This window comes from Thermobia domestica, chromosome 7, assembly GCF_964235325.1.
Source record: "Thermobia domestica chromosome 7, izTheDome1.hap1.1, whole genome shotgun sequence".
In the NCBI taxonomy this organism is placed as follows: Eukaryota; Metazoa; Arthropoda; class Insecta; order Zygentoma; family Lepismatidae; genus Thermobia; species Thermobia domestica.
The window spans coordinates 162387731-162408839 of record NC_137460.1 but is presented as its reverse complement, the minus strand read 5'-3'; the positions used below and the strand labels follow the sequence as shown (position 1 = coordinate 162408839).

At 35.6% G+C, this 21109-nt stretch overlaps 1 protein-coding gene across 2 annotated transcripts in view; it reads right to left on the bottom strand.

Annotated features, from left to right (window-relative positions):
• The window catches only part of Agpat2 (1-Acylglycerol-3-phosphate O-acyltransferase 2), a 333379-nt gene that overhangs the window by 148028 nt on the left and 164242 nt on the right, over positions 1-21109 (bottom strand). The window contains exon 1 of one of the 2 annotated variants that reach the window (XM_081765533.1): positions 15790-15946. The exons of the other annotated variant lie outside the window; for it this stretch is intronic. The gene's annotated coding sequence lies outside the window, so the exon portion shown is untranslated. Of the gene's footprint in view, positions 1-15789; positions 15947-21109 lie in introns of those variants that run through there. 2 annotated transcript variants of the gene reach the window in all.

Sequence of the window (21109 nt, the reverse complement as noted above, 5' to 3'; positions counted from 1 at the left end):
AATGAAAAATGAAATCGTTGTTTTACGTCCCACAATTATGCCGGTTAGGCTAAAGAAGACGGTGATGATGAGAAATAAATGAAATGGAGGAATGAAGAAAGTGGGAGAATCCCGAGAAAACCCACGAGCACGGTGTTTGCCCAGCGTATGTAAAAGAAAACTTGAACCTATGTTTTTGTGATATTAATGTAAAATTCGCATATTTTTACGTTTGGTAAAGGATCACAGAAAGAGTTTACCAAATGTATACTTTGCTAAGCTAAGTAAAGCCAATTTATAATACTGCTTGTAGGCGATCCAAGAAAGCTTAAGAGTCTTGTTCAAGACCATTCAAGAACGACCCGCTCGGGAGAGTAATGCTCCCGGAACTACGTTTTTTCGCGCGCTACTCTAGCCAGCTGTTTTACGCGCTATCGTAGCCAGTTGTTTTAAGTTGGTCATAAAATTTATATCATGGAGTACAAGGGAAACAAAACAAGCCCTGCGGGGCTTCAAACCAGTTCCTACTACTACTACTACTACTACTACTATTTATCTGCACAAAAGTAAATCACTTTTTTGAGTATTATTTTCATATTATTTTAATTTAAAAAGTGTTATATATAATAATAATAAAAAAAAACTTTCCTCGGGCCGGGTTTGAACTCACAGCAAATGGGATTTTCGTTACTAGCATATAGCGCTAGCCCACTCGGCCATGAAGACCGACAACAGTAGGCCTAACCGTTTGATTGCTGCTATTTGAAAGCAATGTGGCAAGAAATGGATAACGCCAACCAATCAGAACTGTGTTTTTCGTTCCTACTTCCGGGAGCATTATTCTCCTGAGCTAGTCCTATTCAAGACTATTTGATGAAAAAGACGTCAGCACTGACGCCATTTTTGTCTTAAATTCAATAGTTTCGTTTAAGAAATTTAGTTTCGGTTCTGTTCTAAACAATCCAATTCAAAAACGTTCAATAGTCAATCCGCACTCGAGTTGAGTGCAGGAAAATGCGAAAGAACTATGATGGCGTCGTGACAGAACGGCAGTTGTTGAATAAATATCTTTTCATTACTCTCTTCCATAATTATCTAATGTTCAAAGTGTGCTTATAATAATAAACGAAGTCTAATATCTGCGCTGTAAAACACCGTATTGTTAGCATTTTTGTTGATAATATACACGATTTATATAGTTACAGTGCTTGCATGTCCATAACAATTGTTAAATTTCGTGGCAATGATATAAGTATTAATTTGAGAATTTAATATACAAGAATATCGTGTGTAGATTAAGAAAGAAGAGTCCATCAAAGAAACATATATCTGACTTTTCTTGCTTTAATCAGACGTTTTGTACTGTTGTTAATCTGGAATAATTTTTAAAAAATAATTGCGTACAGATTAATTATATGCTCACAAACCGAAGTACTGTGGAAATGATTACATGTTATCCTATTATAAGATTACAATTATTTTATTACGGAATTCACACGTAGCATTTCAGAAGTTATTTCTTAAGCAGCGTTGCCAATGTGTGTGTAATTGCACAAAATGTGTGCAATTTTGGCCTGTTTGTGCATTTTGTGTGTAATGCCAATCTGTGTGCATTTTGTGTGTAATTTGGCTCAATTAAAAATTTTGATCATAGATGACTTTTACGAAGTTCCTTTCATTCAACAATTCATTATTTGCACCATTTCTTTTTTCTTTCTGAAAATTGCCTTCTAAAAACTACGAGTTCCAACGCCTGACTCCAGGCCAGCGCAAATAAAACCATAGAGAAAATAACACGTTATTTGTTATTACTGTTAATCTCTTGTTATTTTCTCTACAGTATGATAAAACTTATCTTGCTTCCTTGGACCTCACTTCTTGTTTTTCAGAGGCGAGTGTCATGACATCCCCAAGCAAAGACGCTTTGTTCAAGCAAGCAACGTGAATGAATGTTGACCCTTAATGTTGGCCAAAACATGAGGCGGAGGTGGTAAGAAGTCTTGTCTTCTCACCACTTGTGAAGAAAATGCCATTTTGCAAACAGATGAATGACAGAGTGGCCGATGTACAATTAAAAACATTAAGTACTTGAAAGTAATGGCACAGACTTTCCAAGATTTATGTGGGTGCATATCAATGGCGGGTCATATTAGCCTATATGTTTTCAGGGAAGTCTCGATGTTTGATTGATTTATTTTAAGTTAAAATATTTTATGAACATTGTCATAAAGGCCTGTGCTGTGAGAAAGTAAAATATATCGGTACTATAAGGATAAATTGGGGCTGCCCTAGCTCAGTCGGTAACACGACTGATTTAAACGCAAGAGAAACTGGTTGAAACCCGGGTTCAAGCTAAAAATCTTGTGGGTGCGCCGTGTGTGCCGCAGCCCTGGAGCACCCACGTAGTCGGCGCGCATGGTTGAAAGTAAAATGAAAGTGACAATGGGCGGGAAGGTGACGGTTTTACAATAATAATAATAATAGTAAATCAAGCGCTGAATCCCTGAACAATGGCTGGTCAATGTACCCTCATGTCCAAAATGATTGTCGCATATCTATAACGGTAGTGTTGTGCGAATATAATTGGATAATAAACTCGCAAGGTACTTCTAGTACTGTTACTGTGTGTATAATCGGGGTGCTAAATTTCATAGAAAAAAAATATAAATACGAAAATTAGAATGAGTACATCAAAATGTTGCTAAATGGACAAGAAAAGTTTTTTTTTTCGTTATATTGTTCTTATTTACAGATCTTTTGACATGAAATTTACCACATACATGTCTCTGCCGATTATACACATAGTAAGAGTGTTGAATGTACCCTGCGATATCATTATCCAAATATATTCGCACAACAAACCTGTTATAGATATGCGACAATCATTTTGGACATGAGTGTACGTTTAGGTATGTACGTCATTGGACATAATATACATATAGATAGGTAGTTATGTATTGTGTAATGTTGTGTGCACTGTCTTCCAGCTTGTGTGTAAAATTGTGCAATTTGGACGGAAGGTGAGTGTAATTTTGCTTGCCGTGTCTGGCAACACTGTTCTTAAGATAGGATTTGCTTTCATACGTGCAGGTTAATTTTACGAGGACTTTCCCGTAATTTACAAATGCGCATCCATACATATGCCACATATACGAAAGTGAAAAAAAACAACACTAAAATCGAGAATGCTATTTAACAAAACCAGGGCAGGAACATAGAAAGGGGCCTACGCGAGAGTACGACCGTAGGGAACAGGCGCGTCATTGACGGAGGTTATACTGCAAGAAACATAAGAATAAGAATAATGCAACACACCCTTCACATCGTATTCTCTCATTTGAACTTAACTATAGCCCTTGTAATGATTTGATACTGGTAACATTAAACTTCTAAACATAAAATACTTGTTTCCTACATTATACAGGCATGTTCCGACAGTGGAAATTATTATCCCAAACAGTCCTCTTTCATACGCAATCATACATTTTAACAATAAAATTAGTATTTGTTCGATGGGTTATTCTTAACCACTACCAAATATGGGATAGGTTTGTGAAGAAAGTATGATGCAGATATGGGCGCTAAGTCCAGTGGCTGAAAATAATATGTTATCATTGCTTAGTTTGGTTTTTGTGCGTTTTCAGCCCTTTCTCTAGTCTTCGATGCCATAGCATAGATAACACCCAAAGGTAGTCATTGCCTCGTGATACAATTTTGAGAAACAGTTCAATTTTTTTTTCTTTTTGATTGTGATTCTGCCATCAGTATGCTATTTGAAGAATCAGATTTTTAAAAAGCTTAGTACAGGGATTTTATATCTAAACAGCACTTACTCTTTTATTTTAAGCTAACCTAACCCGTATTTAATGTAAAAGGAGCAAAATACTTAGTGAAAATGTGAAGGGGGTTGGTACAAAATCAATTAATATGTTTTCTAAGTGATTTAATATACCGTAATCTACGTATTAAATTCCAAATGCTTGCAGAAAATTAGGAAAGATATACTAATATTATAGCTACTCATACATAGGCCTGAACTACATCAGTACGCAGTTTCGCTTTCATTTGTTTTCATAGTTTCAATCACTTGTTTTGGACTGCCACCTATCAACAAGTATATAAAACATGATTCAATACCTCTATGATCGTGTAAAAGATGTTTCAAGACCATTCGAGATTCTCGTTCAAGTGTCTTGAACAATACTCCTTTGAACGTGTAAATTTGAGGTTTTGTTCAAGCTTTCTTGGATCGTCTACAAGCAACATAAGAGATATCAGAACACGCGTTTCAAATCTGGCAATAACTCATTTTCAGAAAAAAAAGACTTACTCCCCTCTGCCTTTAAGGTTTGGATATGTGCTTAAAACATGACGCCGAGCTTAACATGAAAGGCAGTAGCGCGTCTCAATCTTAATCGATGAATTATAACTACACTCTCAATTAAGTGAGCTGACAAATACGGAAGATAACGTGCAGTTTGACAAGCTGGCAACAAAGTAGAAATGTAAAAAATACACGAAATGAAAGAAAAGGTATCATGTTAGAGGAGGAAATAGAAAAAGAAAGTGTAATAAGTTTCTTAGATATCAAAGTAATGAGAACAAAGGAAGGAAATTTTATAACATTGTGGTTCCTAAAAGAATGTACAGCAGGAGTTTACTACAATAAAAGAAGTGATGTTGATGAAGGAACAAAACTAAATTTCATTAGGAATATGGAAGAGAGGATCAGAATGATAAGTATGAAGATCAAAAGGAGAAAGATATAGAAAGACTATAGGAACAGCTGAAAGAGAATAGTTACAGTGAAAAGGACAAGAAAAAGAGCAGGAAGAGAAGGAAGAAAAGTGAGAAAGAAAAAGAGAAAGAAGAGGGCAAGAAGAAAAGATTGCATGGTATTGAAAGTGCATGGGTGATATCAAAGAAGATAAGAAGAATTCTTAAGAGAGAAGGTATTAAGACGTACAGTAAAGGAGGAATGAAGATAATACATATCAAAGAAAAGGAAGATGAGAAAGTCAGCGAAATTATGTAAAAAAGGAGTGATATATGAAGTACCGTGTGGGGTGTGTGATAAGGTGTATGTAGGGGAAACCAAGAAGAGAATGCAAGATGTTTAAAAACAACATAAAGATGATGTAAGATTGAAGAGACACACTAATGCCATTTACAAGAACGTCGATGAAACAGGCCACGAAGTAAACTGGGAAGGAGCGAAAATATTGGAATATGAAGGGAGACAACTTGTTAGAAAGTGGAAAGAAGCGAAGAGGATAAAAGAAGTTTACGATAAAGCTATGAACTGGAATAGTAGTTTGAATATTAATGAAGAGTGGGAGGACATTTTGAAAAGAGAAGAAAGAAGAAAGGTAGAATATAAGGACAATATAGATTTTTCAATATTCAGGGAGTTAATTAGTATTCAATATTCAGGTAAAAAATTTCAATATTTAGGTAGTTAATATTTGTTTTAGTTAATATATGTTAAAAGAAATATAAAGATTTGTTAACAATGTATTATCTCTTAAGAATTTAAAATTGTCACAACAATGGACATATATATTGAATTTGAATGAAAAGTGATTCCTGATTGGTAGAGATAATAAATAATGTAATATTATTTATGATTTCAGTTGGAGTAGTAGTCTGAAGAAGGAAGTGATATACTTTCGAAACTGTAACATTTCTAGTTAATTTATAATAAAGTTTATAGACAGCCTTGTAAGAAAGTTGTATTTAGTTTGTGAAGAAATAACAGTAATAATAAATAAATGCAGTGCATTTACAGAAATAATCGTGAGTATTGATGGATGGACGCTCTCACACCCGTCCTATTTTCCAGCGTTGTTTGGTCTGAGGTTGGCCAGGCGATTATTTTCTCACAAGGAGAAAGCAGACTTCGGTAAATGAACTTCGAGGCCATCCTTCGCGAGGAAGTAGTGCACGTTTACACTTAATACAGGGTTTTCATAAAGTATGGACGGATTTAATTCGCTTATAGTTTACATAAAAATGCTCATATTGAAATCAAATAAAGTGCAAACGGTAGCGGAAGGATTAAATTTTTACCTGTAATCTGCACCAGCTCAGTTCATTCACCGCCACACCTCCAACTGGGCGCCACTAGGAATCGACTTCTGTGGGCTGTTGATGATGCTTTCCCTTACCCTGCTCACTGTTGCAGGCGATGTTGGCGGCCTCCCACTTCGAGGACGATCCAGGACGCTTCATGTCTCCAAGAACTTAGCATGCCACTTTCGGATTGCACTCTCAGTCGGTGCCGGCTTTTTGAACTCTTTGGTGAAGTTTCAACACATCAGAATTGGTGATTTTTAGCTCTGCGTACCACAGAACACATTGAGCTTTCTCTTTCACCGACGCCAACTTTGATACGGTAACAGTGTTGCCAACTAAAAATTTTAATCCTTCCGCTACCGTTTGCACTTTATTTGATTTCATTATGAGCATTTTTATGAAAATTATAAGCAAATTAAATCCGTCCAGACTTTATGAAAACCCTGTATTACAAACTGGAAGAACGCAATAGTCAGAAATAGCGGAGAAAAATAATCTTAAAGTTTTCGACTCGCCGCATATATGATACGACGCGTTAAGTTTTCAAGTGACGGCGTGGCAAAGTCAGGAGCATCAACGACTCACGTGCAAAGAGAACCGGGTTCGATTCCCACTCGAAAAATGAAATGAAATCTTTGAGTTTTACGTCCCACGTTAATGCCGGTTAGGCTAAAGGAGACGGTGATGATGAGTAATGAATGAAATGGTGGAATGAAGAAAGTGGGAGGAAACGGGAGAACCCCGAGAAAACCCACGCACACGGTGTTTGCGATTCCCACTCGAGTTCATTATTTTGCTTTAACCAATAAAGTAGCCATTTGTAACTACAAGTAAAGTATTAATTTACCATATGTTTATAATGCATAACACAATAAAAATGTTCAAATCGGTTGCAAAATCTTTCAATGTTCCATGTTAACTAGGAACAAAATGTAACCTATTCCGTAAATATATTGATATCACGAGTTAAGTTATGGTTAACCAGTCGTTGTGTAAAAAATGTTATTGACGGTTCGTGTCTATATCTGTGGACAGTCTGCGAATCACAAGGGGGATGAGGGGGAAATCCCCTTTGGTAATTCTGGATGTATGCTATAACCAGGGACGTCATTTCCTACTTCGCTTGAGGGGGCAAGAGCACCATTGACATAAGACTTTCACGTTTTGTACTATTATATTAGTAGACAATCGATTAAAGTATTTATATTCCTGAAATTCTTGAGGGGAGAAATTGTCCCTCATTTCCCTCTAAATGACGCCCCTAGCTACAACTATCATAGTTTTGCATGATATTGTCGTCTGAAGCACAATCCATCCCCCTTGCAAAAGTCCGGTTAATTCGCACACTATTCACAGATATAGACACGAAGCGTCAAGAACATTTTTTACACAACGACTCTGGTAATCATAAAATAACTCGTGATATCAATATATTTACGAAATAGATTACTCTTCGTTGCTAGTTAAGATGGAATATTTAAAGGTTTTACAACTGATTTGAACATTTTATGCATTATAAATATATGGCGAATTAATATTTTACTTGTATTTACAAATGGCTACTTTGTTGGTTAAAGCAAAAAAAAGTTGACTCGTGCGTGAATTGAACCAGGGACCTTTCTCATTTGAGTCGTTGATGCTCCTCACTCTGCCACGTCGTCACTTGGTAGCTTTTTGCGTCGTATCACATACGCGGCGAGTCGAAACTAAGACGCGCTTTGTCCGCTATTTCTATTTTAGCTATTACGCTCTCCCAGTTTGTAACACTTTAAATGTGCACTACTACCTCACCAAAGATGGCTTCAAGGTTCATCAACCAAAGTCTGCTTTCCCCTTGTCAGTACAGAACCTGCTACTCTGAATTACAACAGTTCTGTTTGCGCAGGGGCGGATCCAGGGGGGCGATCTCCCCCCTCAGAAGAGGAAACTTTCTTTTTTTTATATACATATATAAGTAAAACCCATATCCCGAAGTTTGGAGCCCTTAAAAGTAGCAGTATGACAACCCACCGCCCTCCCCCAGAAGACGGTCCTGGATCCGCCCCTGTGTTTACGTGTAGTTCATGAAGTTATTTGACTTAATACTGCTATTTTGTTAGGACAGGACTTACTGTTTATTGAACTATATCACGCGTAAAGTATTTTGTTTGCTAAATACATTTAAACTGAGAACTGTTCCTATCCATTGCAAAGAGGTCACAAAGTTAGGGGAAAGAGAAAACTATCCATAAATGGGAGGGTTCTGTCCCGTAATATATTTGTTGGACCAAAACAAATCTGTTCAATTAGGGAGGTTTCACCGTAATAGGTTTCGTGGGAGATGAAAATACTGATCGGGGTAGTGAATCTTTTATGAAGAAATAATAGTAACAATTAACAAAAGCACTGTATCTATAGAAATCATAAGTATTGTTCCTCCATTATAGGTGGTGACTTGCCTTAAGTCAGAAGGTTCCATGCGCTATGTTCCGTTAATCTGTTGAAATAGTCCTCATAATATTTTTGATTATTTGTAGTATTTAGTGCGAACGATCCCGGATTCGATTGTCGATGGAGACATTCGTTCGAAAAGGTGTAGCAGCTTTTTAGGTCAGTCATCCTGAGTGAGGTTTTTCCTGGGTTTTCCTCATTCGCACCAGGCAAATGTCGGGATGGTAACTAATATACAAGATCCAGACTGCTTTCTTTCTTCCTCATTTACAGCATAGGGATGTCATTCAGCAAAGTAAATAGCTAAAAACTTAGTTGTCGCCCGGAGCAAGAACTCGCCTTAGCGCCCCCCTAACCAACCAAAGCAAAAGGTTCCCTCAAATATTTGCCCAATTTTGCCCCTCCCAATCCGACGCCCGGCGCACAAGCAGTGCCGGACTGACCACGTTGGCTACTTGGCAATTGCCAAGGGCCCCGCAGAGATCACGAGGCGCAGGACCTGTAGGCTTTGGTCCAATTTTCGCGATCGCAAATGCTTTCTTGAGTCATCCTACCAAAAAGGTTGCGGAAGCGTAAGTTCGTTTTTCCGAAAGAAGTCTTCTTGGGCCCCGCTTGCTCATATTATTAACTTCACGATTACGTTTGGTTGTCTCAGTTTTTTTTTTTTTTTTCGATCTGTTTTGTACTACATATTTATTCAATACAGAAAATATGATTTTGTCACTTGTCATCTTTTCACACTGACGTGTTAAGTTTATATACCAGTATATATACATACATTTTATATATGGGGCCTTTAAGGACTCGCGCTAAGGGCCCTCAACTTGGCCAGTCCGACACTGGTCACAAGCCTCGTTTGCCCCACTCTAGTTACGTCATGACATCATCTCTCAGACATGATGAGTTTAAAGCTATAGATGCCAGTAATGTTCAAAAATATGTATAATTAAAATAAAATAATGAAGTATTGTTCTTCCCTCCTCTCGTTTGTCTTCTACCACAGCCCTAATAAGAACATTTCTCAATGGCATAACCAGTTTCCTATCCTATTTTTAATCATTCCAGTAAATATTGCTTTTCTATTTCGTAAGTTTCACTAACACTTCCACACGCGTTTCAGAGAGCGGTGACATTTTAACAGCTATCACCTAGAAAGGATTAACTTCTGCGCAAATTTACCATTGGTAGTCAAATTAAAAATATTTTTATTGCACTTTTTCTGCTTTAAATGATTCCCTAAGACATTCTGTACTGTTATCTTTCTGGGTCATGTCCAAATAATTGCGTACAGAGTGATAATATGCGTACGAACTTCTATTCCGTTGGTGGAATATTAACCCTAAAATGCATTTTGATGCCAATTGGCATCATAGCAAATCAATAAAAAAATAAAAATAATATTCTTAAAATGTGTATATTAGCGAAAAGCGCACGCCGATGCCATGTGGCACCAATGGAGTTGAGCTTTCTACCGTACAGATTTCGTCTAGTGGTTTAGGTCGTACAGAGAGTGTCAGAGAGCGTCGGAAAGCATATAGAAAGCACAAAACGTGCACGTTTGTTACTTGATTTTTTTTTTTTTTTTTTAATGTTATGAGAACATGAAAAGGTTTTGCGAAAAATTTACATTGTTTCACAATCTTCCATACCACATGTTTTCTGCTGATATTGACACTAAACTCTGTTTTCACTAGTGTAATACAACTATGACATCTATCCTGTAATTTGACACCCCAGAAGTAAAAACAAAAAATCATATTATTGGATATTATATTCATTTATCTATGTAATGCACAAAGAAAGAGAAGAAAAATAATTTCAACACGACCAAAATTAATTAGTGCAATAAAGGTTTAAGTTTCTTTTAAAGGGTCATTTTAGAATTTTAACAAGTTAAATAGTTTATTACACATACGTAGTCATGTGAGTTCGATGTTCGACAAGCTGAGGTCTGTCTTCATTGATATGAACATTTTCAAGTCACCCGTCAAACTTAAATATTTTGATCATCAAACGTAATAAAATACAAAATCATTTTTATTGTTCTCGTACTTTCTAAAATTATATTTGTACTTTATTTACGCGTATTATTTTTAGACAATTCTGTTTCAATCAGGAGCACACCGACGTGGGGATCTATCGAGTCCAGACACACACACCCAAAAATGATAACTCGACACATATTTATACTTTCTTTTTCTTTTTCTTTATTTAGCAGAGAAATGATTGGTGCAGCCTGAAGAAATCCTACATTTCATTTGTAATATTTATCTCCTTATAAAAATAATCTAGTTCTATCACTTTTTTCTGAGGATATAGATGGCTTCTACTTATCGTATTTTCAGATGTAATGTAACATCGGTTCAATACTACATAGACGTAGTGTCCTATAGAATTGTATCCACCAAAAGTTTGGATCCTTCCCGAGAAAAAAATGGATGCACGCCTGGTCTCCATATTTCTATAGGAATTTCCGCGCTGAAAAATGCACCACTCCAATTCCATATTATGCCTATTCGCACGAGATCGGACGAACAATCCGAGCATCTTTGGCATTAGCATGTTTCGTCTGTCTTCGCAATCGCACCCGAATCCAATGCCTCTAAGCCACAATCTTGAAAAAAATCTTTAGTTTAACGTCCCACGTTTATGCCATTGAGACTAAGGGACACGATGATTAAAGCAAGTGAATGATGGAAGAATTGGTGGAGTGAAAAAGTGGGAGGAAACGGGAGTGCTCCGAGGAAACCCAAGGACACGATATTGTCCACCACTAAGCTACAATGTAAGATCAAAACTGAGAATGCATGCTTTTCTGTTCCCTGGTGGATATTTGAAGACTCGCTGTAGAAAACAATGTAAGCGCACCTTGCAATTTTTTCACTTTTGTAAAAATGTTTTTATGCCTTAATTAAATTTTCATACTTCGTTATATGCTAGGTTATATTTCTAGGCAATAATATTTTCTATTTTGTGATGCCTTGGCACAACTTACTATCTTTTGTCTCTATTGTTACAGTAGCTTTTTTCCTGGTACTTACATTGTTTTCTACAGCGAGTCTTCATTTATTGAAGTGAAAAGCTAGAGTGATAGTTATTCTTCTATCAGAGTTGAGTCGTACCGGGCCAATGAGAACTCACCCGAGCGTACCATTCAGTGCGAAAACATCAAATGTCCTCCGAACTCAGTGGAGGATCTAGAAGGTAAAACCTGGGGGCAGGGGCAGGCAGAAAGACTAATTTAGTATAAACTTTCAAAAATATATAAATAATATCTTAAATTATTTTTGTCACTCAAAAAGCTGGATGGAGCAAGATCATCCATTGTCCGAACTGGCTTTTCTATCGCTTCTGACTTAATTGACCAGAGCAGATGCCTGCCGAAGATATGTGCACTAATCATCCAGTTGAGAGAGAGACTGAAATCTCAACAACTACTACAAGCATCAGTAATACCTAATTATTATGAAACATTGCCGTGGAACGTTACTTTTCGTTACTATATCATAATCGTTTAACACGGATGGACACAAAAAACATTGACCCCATAGATTAAGGAACAAAATCTACTCTGACAGACACGTAAACACAATAATTAAAGCGTATTAAAAAGTAGTTTTTTATATATTTCTTTGCGTCTACGAATACCTTCTAGAAAAATATGGTATTTATAACTTTACATTCAAAATGACTGGTAGAACGAGAATGTGGGACGAAACTGAGATACCTCGAGATATCCACCGACACTGGGTCCAAAATCATAGCATTCGAAGTGTGTAGGAGGGGTGGTGGTGAAAAATCGTCCCATTGGAATGCTGAGACATGGAGGGTTCACGTTTAAAGATTTAAACATCCAAAGTAGGCTATGTGACATAGGAATACCGTTAACTACTAATTCACCTATTAATTAGGCCTACATGTGAAATATAGACTACTGTATGTTAATTAGTCCTATATATAAACTATTCTGATTAATTTGCAGGCTTCTGACAACTATCATTTTATTTACCCTCTAGTAAAATTTCATTGAGGAGGAACTCTTCTTCCAAAAACTTAAATGGGGGAATTCCCCTTCATCCTCCAGGATTTCTCACCTTCTTATTCACTACAAACTAGAGATGCAAGGGCTCGGAAAAAAACCGGCTTTTTTGGAAAAAAAACTCGGTTTTTTCTGCTTTGCTTTTTTGCTTCGGAAATTTTGGGCTTTTTTCAAAATACTGCTTTAAATTGATAAAACAGACTTTGTATCGCTTCTCTATAACACAAAAAATCAGTTAATTAGTGGTTGATGCTGATAATAATATAAAACATCGAAAATAAACTATGAATTTCGAAACAATATTTCAAACAATTTTTCTTCAACATATTTACATTATGAATTCCACAGGATTAACCAATGTATATAATAAGAATTTTTTAACCTCCTATATACAAAAGTAAGCAGAGTTGGCAAGAACCGTGGTTGTTTTTGAAAATGCCAAAAACCCGTTTTTTGGGGGATGTTTAAACCAGGCTTTTTTGGTTTAAACCAGGCTTTTTTGACTTAGATTTTTTGCTTTATGTATTTATATTACATATTCACAGAAATAGCCTAAGTTTGTTTCGCCTTGGTGTTATTATGCAACAGCGGGGTTATGCCGGAAGAACTCCCATAAGCTTAAACAAGTGCGGTCAGTAAATTTCTTAAGTTGAGAATCTCCCGCCCTAGCCATTGGGAAAATCCCGTCATTACTTGAAATGTAAGACAATAACGGGAAAATCCTGTTATTGCTTTGCATGTAAAATTTAAAGGTCAACGTATCATAATCAGTACGCTAAAACTGAGGTATTAAATTACAAATTTAGTACCGGTATGTAGATATAATTGAAAGTCCAATTCAAGCTAATGTTGGAAGCTACGTAGGCAATCGATAAATTTTGCCAATTTCTATCAATATATTTAAGCAATATTGGCTTCTTTATAAAACAACACGCATTTAGGCATGTAGAAATATACAATTTGGTTTGTTTCGTATATTTAGGCTTAACATCCTTACGAAATACCGAGGTTATCAAGGAGAAGACTTTCGCTTAAACTGACATCCGAACCGCTACTTGGGTTACGCATGAAAGAAGGATTGTGGTTCGACCGAGAATTGAACATGGGACACCTTGATTAAAAGGTGAAAGGGAAATAAAACTATTGCAGGTAGTTTGATATCTGGAAACGTTACCATGAAGTTCACACGATTCGCATTTTTCATTCTTTTTATTTTTGTGGTTTAAACCAGTTATTAAAAAAAAAAAAGTTGGTGTAAATCAACCAACCCTAAAAGTAAACACTTCTTTTTAAAGAATACACAAATAACTAGCAAAATAGTATGTAGTATTTTTACTTCAAAATATTCCATACCCTCTTTTTGAAACAAAATAAAAGTAAAATAAAACATAAGAGAAATACTTAGATTTATATGATACACTTAAAGGCTGCACATCTAGAGCTTTTGGTTCTGTATATTCTTGAAATTCTACAGTTAAGTTTTATAGAACCACCATCACAGTTTACCCAATCCTCAAGTTTTCTGAATTTTTAACAAGAGGGATTCAACATATCATTACGGAACTCCCCCCCTTCCCCCCAAAAAAAGACTACGGAATATATTTAAGTTAAGCTAAATACAACTGCACAACAAACATGACTGAGTGATTAGCGTTTGCGCTTCTATCGGGAAGTCCGGGATTCAACCAGCATTCGACCATTCTGACAAAGCTTTTCTTCATTCCATCTGTGAATGTAGAAATAGTGCGTGTACTGTGAGTTGGGCGACTTCCTTTTTTATTGTTTTTAAATCGTTATTATTACTAATTACCAGCAGTGACGGTTTTGCGAAGGTTAGGGGGTGCGGTCTTTCGGACTGAAGCCCGTTCCCCAAAGTTACGGAATGTCTGCAACAAACGAAATATCTATTATTTATGCCTTTACTCATAAACTTTAAGCTCCTGTCAAATAAAAATTACGAATGTTTAAAAAAACTAAACATTAGTAAGAAACCCTTCCCAAAATACTTTTCTAAATCCGCCACTGATTCTCAGTATAAAATGATTTTTAAAGTTGTATCCGGAAGATTATTGCTAAACATATAAACGAAACGAAATATTAGTTATGCCTGTACTCATAAACTTCAAGCACTTCCCAAATAAAATTAGGACTTTTTAGGAAACGAAACAATCAGAAAAAACCCTCCTAAAGTACTTTTCTAAATCCGCTACTGATTATTTGTATAAATTGGTATTCAAGGTTGTGTCCGGAAAATTATTGCTAAATCACTTCACAGCTACAGTATAACAGAAATGTGGAAGTACGGTTTGACGGATATATTGAAAAAGGTACGCTTTAACGGATAAATAGAAAAACGGGCAAGTTTAACTTTTGCGCTAGAAACTAGAGTACTAAAAGCTCTTAGAAATGAAACACGGATGACAAACTAGAGAAGAAAAAAGATGTCGATAACTCAATAGTTAAAATAAAGTTAAATAGCCTCTAAAATTACCCTCAAATACTACATTCTTCATGTTAGCTTTAATTCGTAAAACATGTGCTCCATCCATCTTGATGGTGAATTTCAGAGCGAAATATCACATTCAGGTCATGGAATTTTTATCTAACTATAGAATATACTATAAGAAAGCTATTTAGATAGAAAAATCATGAAGTTGAAAAAAGCCAAAATTTCCAAAATTCTCGTTTTTTTCCCAAAAAAGCCGGCTTTTTATGTGAAAAAAACCATCGATTCAAAAAAGCCGGCTTTTTTGCATCTCTACTACAAACTATGCAAAACTTTAATAGGCTTTGGAATGCATTTTGGGGGGATAATGCTTTCTCCCCCACTTTTTACATTGGAAGGCATTGCTCCTCGTATCTTCGTCAATGGGTCCAAGCCCTGTCCCTTCTGGCCACTAAATGACAACCTGACTTCTTTAATCGTAGCTTCCAGACTGATATACCTTCAAGTGTTAATTCAATTCAGTAACTGGAGACGAGACTTTAGGTCCTATCTACAATTATTATTTTGACAGGTATAAATTTCAAGGTAAAGCAAACCAATCTAAATTGAAGTATGGAATGCCGCTAGTGGAATAGGACTAAATAGCATAATGACAATTGACTTATTCAAATGAACATCACAATACTATAGTCATTATCTTCGTACACACATGAAAGTAAATTTACGAATGCTTTCTTAATGCTTTAAGCATTTAATAATGCTTTCTTAAATGAAAAATATACTCCTCTCGAAAGGAATTAACATTTTACAAAGTACTTACGAAATTACGGAAGAACAAAATATCTGTCTTTCGAAGTATGCTATAACAACTAGTGATATGATTGTCCGCACTCGCAGTAGGATTTACATACACTGCAAGAAGTCACAGCGTCAATAGATAACGTAACGCAATACAAGGTCAAGGGTGATTCATCAATATTCTCGCGAATACGAAGATTCCTTCTTGTGGGTGTGTGGCTTTAGTGGGCAGTGCCGTTTGTAATCCGGTGCAAAGTCATGCGAGATGATTCCTTATCTAATCTTTCGTCATTGTTAAAGAAACTCATTTAATTGCTTACTTTAGTACATTTATATTATTTTTACTAGTATTAGCTTAGTTTGCCGGATAAATTGACGGAAGTAGAATGGGTTCAAAGTCCAAAAGCAGTATTACTTCTGTTGATTTGCTGAAACTGTGTGTTAAAATGTGGTCTACACGTATTTTAAATATACAGTATCTCTTATCTGATAGAGCATTAGCAATTTATTGCTGGGTAGGATCTATTGTTTGTGTTGTAATACAACAGAAATTGTCAGAAAAAGATTATTATTCTTTGGACAGTTTAAGAACCTTGCTATGTTGAACAATAGTTTCAGTACGTTAATCTTAAGTTATACTAAATATGTATATGCATTTTTAGGACTGGAATTAGATTTCTGGTCTTTCGGCATCTATGGCAATGTTAACACGTCACGTATGAGGGCTAAGTCCCTGGCGACCACATTATCCGAGGAAAGGAAGCAGGAAAGAACTGGGGAAGGAAGGAAGCAGCCTGGGACCCGCATATTAGATACCATCCCGGCATTTGCCTGGTGTGAATGAGGAAAATCCAGGAAAACAACTCAGGATGGCTGGCCTGAAAAAGCTTTGACACTTTTCGACCGAGCGTCTCCACCGGGAATCGAACCCGGGACCGCTCATATGCATTTTTAGTTTAACGTCCTACGGATTATATTTTATAGGCTAAAGGAGATTAATGATAGCGAACGATTATGAAAAACTATGGGATGAGAATGTCAAAAAAAGAAAAAGAAAAAAGCGAGAGAACTCCACGAAAATTCATGGACACAATCTTGTCAGTCATAAGTAGGCTTCGGATTTTTGCATATTTGCATGTTTTTTTCCTGATGTGATATTGATATGCTCTTTAAACAGAAATTCGTTTCAGCTGTTTTGGGGTAAAATAGTAGAGTTTTATAGTGCATATATTTGCATATTTCGGAGGTTAGTGCATGTTTATGTCGTTACTGCATATAAATGCATATTTAAAGAAACGACCAAATTTATAATTTTAAACGTGGAATAAGTTCCGTCATAAATGGAATTCCAACTTTCTAATATAAATAGACTCAAGACCTTGAAATGGTTCATTGTTGTCGCCTTAGAATATCTTCCAAGATTATGTAAAAGGAGAATAAGAAAGGGGTGAGTGACTCATTCTCCCGGCAATGATGCATGACTGCCACCTTATATATATATATATATATATATATATATAAGGTATAAATAACTGTGTCAAACCATCTAGAACAAAATTTTCACGTCACTCATCTCGAAAGTTAAAGTTGCTACTGTTGTGTGTGTGTGCGGATTTGAAATTGTGTGGTCCTGTGGCAGTATAAAAGTACCGAAAGAAGAATCTTTTAGAAGTTATCTCCTGAAACAGAGTCCATTTAGTTGTAGTGCGACATCTTCAAATTAAATTTTTAACTAGCTCAGAATTTTGTCCAACCTAAAACAAATTTTGTACCGTTCAAATTAACAGAGGGGGGACATTTCAAAATTTTGGCCACTTTGATCACCTGTAGTGCGACATCTTCAAATCTGAAATTTAACTACATCAGAATTTTGCCCAATTGTTGTCCATTTCTGTTCACTCAAGAAAAAAAATTGTAAAATTCAAGTAAAAGAGGGAGGGCCATTTCAAAATTTGACCCCTTCGATCACCTGTAGTGAGAGATCTTCATATTCGAAGTTAAACTAGCTCACAATTTTGTCCAATTTTCGTCCATGTTAGTTCACCTAAGAAAAAAATTTTGTACCATTCAAATAAACGAGGGGGGACCCCTTAAAGATTTGGCCACTTCAATCACCGGTAGTGCGACGTGTTCAAAAACTTTATTTTAAATAGCTAATGATTTTGTACATTTTTGTACCACTAAGAAAAATTATGTACCATTGAAATAAACGAGGGAGGGCCATTTGAAATTTTGGTCACGTCGATCAGTGTGACATGCTCAAATTCGCATTTTAACAAGCTTAGAATTTTGTTCAATGTTTGTAACACAAACAAAACATTTTGTACCATCCAAATAAACGAGGAAGGCCATTTCAAAATTTCGCTACTTCAATCACCTGTAGTGTGACATTTTCAAATTAGCTCAGGATTTTTCAATTTTTGTACATTTTTGTACCGTCAAGGAAAAATTTGAACGCTCAAATTAACAAAGGAGGATCATTTCAAAATTTTGTCCACTTCATTCACCAGTAGTGTAGCACCTTTAAATTCGAACTCTAACTAGCTTAGAATTTTCACTATTTTTTGGAGAGTTTTGTACCACCAAGCTAGTTAAAATTCAAATTTGAAATGTCTCACTACAGGTGAACGAAGTGGCCAAATTTTTAAATGTCCGTCCCTGGTTTATTTGAATGGTACGAAATTTTTCCTGATTGTAAAAAATGTGAAAATATTCAACAAAATTCTGAGTAAAATTCGAGTTTGAAGATGTCTCACTACAGGTGATCGAAGTGGCCAAATTTTGAAATGAACCTCCCTCGTTCGTTTGGATGGTATATATCTTTTTGTTCGTGGTTCAAGAATGTAAAAAATTGGACAAAATTCTATGTTTGTTAAAATTCGAATTTGAAGATGACGCACTGCAGGTGATTGATGTGGTCAAAATTTCAAATGGTCGTCTCTCGTTTATTTCAATTGTAAAAAATTTTTCTTCGTGGTTCACCAATGTACAAAATCCGGACAAAATTATGAGCTAATTAAAATTCGAATTTGAAGATGTCGCACTAAAGCTGATCGAAATGACCTAATTTTGAAATGGGCCTCCTTTGTTAATTTGAATAGTACAAAATGTTTTTCTTGGATTGACAAAAATGGACAATGCTTGGACAAAATTCTAAGCTAGTTAAAATTCGAATTTAGATATGTCTCACGACAGGTGATGAAAGTGGCCCAAATTTTAAAATGGCCTTCCCTCGTTTATTTAAATGGTACAAAATTTTTCTTGGGTGGACAAAAATAGACAAAATTCTGAACTAGTTAAAATTGAAATTTGAAGGTGTAGCACTACAATTATGGACCCACTGAAACAGTGGATTGAAATTGAGAGACGTTAACAATTCAATGAGAAAATATATGTGGCAAAGTGTATGCTAAACAAGTAATATTTTCAAAGTAAGTATGCTTGTTTTCAGAAGAGGACATTTCCATTTTGTTCTCCTGTTATGTTTTCGATAACTTTACCTTCTTCCCACTCGTGCTCCATATCTCGCTCAAATCAGTTTATTCCATTTAAAGTATCAACCTTATACATTGTAAATTATTGCTGTTTGAAACGGACAATGTTACCCTAGAAGAAAATATTGTAGGATTAACACATAATTAGATATAAAAAGTAATTTCAAGTGGATTTATTTTCTTTTAAACAAGAACATAAGGTTTTGAATACAGGCTTTTAATACAGCAAAAATTACCTTCAACAGGCTCCTTATTAAACGGAAATATTTCACAGCCGTGAATTTAAAGGTTAAAAAAAAAAAAAATTTCTTGATTAGTCGGAACTTGTGTTGCGAACAACGGATGTTAAAATATACTTCTTAACGGAAATTTTCAAGTTCCGGAAGCAGCGTTTACAAAAATTTTAGACATTCCATGAGATGTTAGGTATATGAACTACATTGTCTTCGTTTACTTGTTACCCTACACATTTAATCTTTAGTCCACCGCCATATAATGCTCTAGATACCGTGCAAATTTTTGAACGAAGTGCAATTTATATAGCAATTTCCAAACCAATAACTATTTCTCTAGCTGGTCTAGAGACATGGAAAAAGAAGCATAATATACACAATAGATCGAAGGGAGCCAAAAGTAGAGGGAGGAGCGCTGAAAAGGGCATAGCATCTACTTTTTGTCTTGGCCTTATGTAGTTTTTTTTTTTTTTTTTTTTTTTTTTTTTGTTCACTGAAAGTTTTATGTGTATTAAATTGTAGCATAACTAAATACTGTAATTTAATACGGTATGTATAACATTTTATTTTATCTCATTTTGTCTATTATTTATTTTTTGCATAGATCTATCTCCATTAACTTTAAAACCTTTAAGGGAAATTTTTGCGAGCCCTGTTCAATTTCGCTAGTCAGGTTTTACTATATGCTTATGCTAGAAATGTTTATTTACTTCTCTGAGTATATTTATTATTTATTCACAGATACTTGGCGCATTCTAATCTTTTATATATATATATATATATATATATATATATACAGGGGCGGATCCAGGATATGATCAAGGCAGAGGCTAAACCATATTTTGCCGTTTTATCCAGTGTAAAGCACGATTGAAGCCCATTTTATCCAGTGTATACCTGAGCGTCAAGAGGGAGGGCTATAGCCCCTATAGCCCCCCTTAGATCCGCCACTATATTATATATATATATATATATATATGGGGGTAGATGTATTTTGATTTCACATACTGAGCTGTTTGAGCCCGAAGAAACCAAATGTATACAAGAAGCCGTGGATAGGGGTCTACTTGCGGAGCTGAAAACATTAAAAGCGAACTTGCGTTTATCAATACACACATTTCAGTTCAATTTCAAAGATCATCACGAGATGAGAAGAGCGATGATTAGGACTTTGTAGTGCATTTGAGCTGTTTGATTCAATAACGAAACAGGCTCCGCCAAAACCAATCGGACAAATATTTTTTCGAAAAGCACATTCAATAGACACGAAAAATCCGGGCATATAATTCTTGTCTAATGCAAATAAAGTGTTTCTGGGAACAACGACGCACGAATTACAGATTTATCGGCAAGTAACATTGCTTCTTTGAAATACTATCCCATAACGACCCGTGACATGGAAGGAACATTTTCAATGTACAGTAATGTTTTGAATGACAAATGCACGCTTTTGCCAGAAAATACCGAAAACTACATAGTTGTCCATTGTGGCATGAATGCATCATAGTTGTACTCCAAGTATATGTAGTTCAAGTAATATCTACACCTTGTTTTCTCTAAAGATAATAAAATTTCTCATTTAACTTTAGCTTTTGATTGGTACATATTTATCCTT